Below are 3,800 nucleotides of genomic sequence, written 5' to 3' on the forward strand. Positions count from 1 at the left end.
GAAAGTACACAGACATACTTACCAGTTGATGGTTCATGAGATGAATCTTTGAGCTGTTTCAGAAAACTGGTTGATCAGTGGTTGATCTGATGCTTCACACGTTTCCATTTGTTAAAGAAAGTCACAATTGACCAGAGAGAAATTTTCCAACTCAGACAGATGTAGAAAAAAAAGTCTAATGGAATCATGTGGAAAGATGTTTGACAGATTATGATAACCTGTTCAGCCTTTTTGCACGCAGTAACTTGTGCAATTAATTCAACTCCTAAAATGTTGTAAATGCTCACCATTTCACTTTGGACTGCTTTCCCAATGAGGGCCAGTACAAAGCAGGATTCACCAAGAACCTGAAGCTGAAGCATGGATCTGTACCAACTGTCTGTGGCCCTGCGTGTGGGAGCTGTAAGTTTTACTAATTTATGTCGCTTTGCTATATGCGCTACCTAGCTCGATAGCTTGATGAATGTGGTTTTAGCATGGCAGCTAACGTAAGTTACGGTTTGTAACTTAGTTTCCTCACGCTACATTAACACACAGGAGTAAATAATATTAGGGGACATTAAAGAGAAGATATATGGACATATATTTCACGTGAAGCCAGCTTTATATACACAATGTTATCTTTTGTTTGGACAGATGTGACTGCTTGTCGCGGTAGCCCTCGGCGGAGCTAATGTTGTGCAATAGGGTAGCCAACGCACTCTCAGCTGTTATTAAAGACGCTAAGACCACAGTCACCACTAATGTGTGTGTTACTGCAGCAGTTTAGTTTTTTTGATAGATGTCCCTCATGGTACTGTCTACACACAGTTCTTTCTGCTCAGTATGGTTATGTAACTCTGATTAGCACCAAGCTTCTAATGTTAGCTTTATTTACCTGATGGTAACTGCAGCAGCATATCAAGACACACAATATTTGTTACTAACCACTCAGAAACGTCCTGCTGCAGCCGTAGAGTTTGGATTTCTTCAGGCGCCTCTCCTTCTGGGTCAGACTCTGGATCAAACTGGTACCACTGAACCACGGCGCTTCTATGAGCCATATCTACGCATTCTATGTAAACACTGCAGCATGGTACCGGAGCGAAAACCACACCCTCGTCCAAAGAAGTTGTGAAGGAGGCGTGGACAGGGCAGCTCATTATCATTTAGAGCTACGCCCACAGAAACCACTTGTTCTCAGGAGCGCTCAGTAGAGGGATTTTACAGAGTGGCTAAAGTCCAGAAAATAACTGGATTTTGAGGAAAAAAACTTTATATCGACTGTCCTGGGACTTCTGAGACCCGTTTGAACTTGTTGAAAAGTTGCATAATATGGGACCTTTAACAGTGACCATGATAATCCATTTTGATCAACAGAAGTAATTGACAATGTAGGAAACAGCAGAGAACTGTACGCAATCATTTGCATGGATGTCCCAAATTATCTGCGTTTTGTTCAAAGAAATGAGAAACAGCTTTTTTGATGAGCACAACAGACATGATGATGTGAAGATTTAACAAGTAGTTTTGAGAATTTCAATTCTGATCTGAGAAATGAACCAATGCAACTGATAAAACCTGTAAATGACAAAGTCCACACCAAGGATGTTCATTTTTTGACTAAAAAAATCTGTTACCTTTGTAGAGATCCTTTCATTACTGCCAGACATGATAAATAACAACCTGAGTCTATCTGTGAAGATAAACTGACTCCAGAATAGAAGAAGGCACATATACTGCAAACGATAATGACCAATCCACGGCTCAGAATCTGTATTTCTTTAAAATTCAGGTTCTCGTTGAAGGAGTAACGTGCACACAGTGCCTCAGTCTGAGCTGTGTGTGTATGTACGTGTGTGTTTGTGGAGACAGAAATAACACTGATGAAATATGCATCCAGTGTTTTCTTTCAGGTGTTTTATTGTGTTGCTGCATGTTTTCTCACAGGAGCCAGAAGTCGTCCTGCAGGTAACCCGAGCATGATCGCTCGCTCAGAGGCGGTCGTTGTTATGAATGGCGGTTAGATCGCTCCCCGAGGCCCCGTCAGACTCGCTGTAATTGATGTAATCAAAGGCATTTGGCTCTGGGTCACATGCCGGCTCACTGACTGAAAACAGCGCTGCATTTACGTCTTTGTGCCCCTGCCTGGACTTGCCTGTCTCCTTAGCCAGCAAATTCGTGGAAGTTCTTGTTGGCTGGCGGTCCTGTTTGGGTGACCGCAAACCCCGATGAATCATTTGGAGATGAGTCATCCGCGCTCTCGAAGTGATGACTCTTTGACCGAAGTATCTCTCGCTCTGAGCAGGGCTGTTTTTTTCATGCTTTGGATCTGCTTTGAACACTTTTCCTATGAGTCATCGCTGTGAGCAGATGCAGGATTATACATGTGCCTGTTTGCTCACGGTGCAGATTTACTGAGGAGGTCTGGATTCAAACCACAGACTGAGCTCCATGAAAGCCCAAAACTTGTGGAATAAAGAGAAACACTTATTTAAGCTTGTAATGCATTGTTGTTCCACGGTATGCAAACAGCTCTCATGGGCTCTCTGTTAATGAATCTCGCTCTGCGCTGACACAGCTGCAGGTTGTCTGTGTTTCTCTACACATGGTTCACATCAACTGATGCAGCTGGGTTCATTTTCACCTGATTCCCACTAAACTCAAGGATGGGTCTCCTAACCTGACTTTATCACCAAAGTTTAAACCAAGAAGGAAGAGTTTTAGGTCTGGATGAGAGAAGGGGGAGTAGGCTACAAAAATGTCCACGTTACCTCCCACAGAAGTCTCTATTCAGTGTGAGTTTGATCTCACAATAGCCCAGTTTACATGGGTCCAGAAATCCTATTTAGAATCAGATTGAAAGGTCAATCAGACTTACAATGTCTCGTGTAAACACCTTAGCCAATCTGATTCACCCAAATCTGATTGTATTTCAGGTCAGATTGTCTGGGCATGCGCTCCCTAAAACGTAAAAGGCATGTAAGTGAAGTACGCAGAGCAAAATGCGGTCAAACAAAAAACAAACATAGCAAACAAACAGAAAAACTGGACACAATAAGCGTACCCAACAAAACACAATGTGAATCCATCTTTCCAAAGGTTAACAGGAACAGGAAGTACACCTCCCCTTCTCTTACACATTTACAAGTATTGGCAGAGTGACATAATGCACAGGTCAAAAAAAAACCCCAATACATTCGGATTCAGCTAGGACCATGTACAAGCGGATTGAACGTGGCTCTCTTTACTTAAACTTCATGTGTACAGATCAAATCAGATTTACCTAATCTGATCGATTCCAAACAGATTGAATTACCCATGTAAACGGGGTAATTGACTTTTCTGCATGGCATTTACATCTTATTTATGTTTATGTCTTGTTTTCTGTGGAAGTTTTTGAGGGCTCTGTCCAAGAAATTTTCAGGAGTTGCAAATTTGCACAACGTGATGTCTTTCCTGATGGATCAGGGGAGAAATAAATGTCAGGGAGCAGGATGTGATATCAAAACCCAACAGTACAAAGCTCCAGGGTAATATTTTTTTTTAACATGATGGTGGACAAGGTGACAGAAATCAACAGTATTGATTCTCACGTTTTCAGCTATCAGCATCCGGCTCACACGCCGCCTACCACAAGGGGGCACAGTTGGTTGTGGAAATGCAAACAGGACCAGGCTTAACCAAGTACCAAACCATAATGATTTAAAGGATAAGTTCAGTTTATACAGCTTTTACATTGTTTATAAAATGAAGTAGAACAAAATACTCACCCAGAAGGCTTTCCTGATCCAAGCAGTGCTTCAGGAGATATTTAGATC

Source organism: Halichoeres trimaculatus, unplaced genomic scaffold (assembly GCF_033239565.1).
Source record: "Halichoeres trimaculatus isolate MK-OKI-2021-1 unplaced genomic scaffold, fHalTri1.1 fHalTri1_scaffold_13, whole genome shotgun sequence".
Taxonomy (NCBI): Eukaryota; Metazoa; Chordata; class Actinopteri; order Labriformes; family Labridae; genus Halichoeres; species Halichoeres trimaculatus.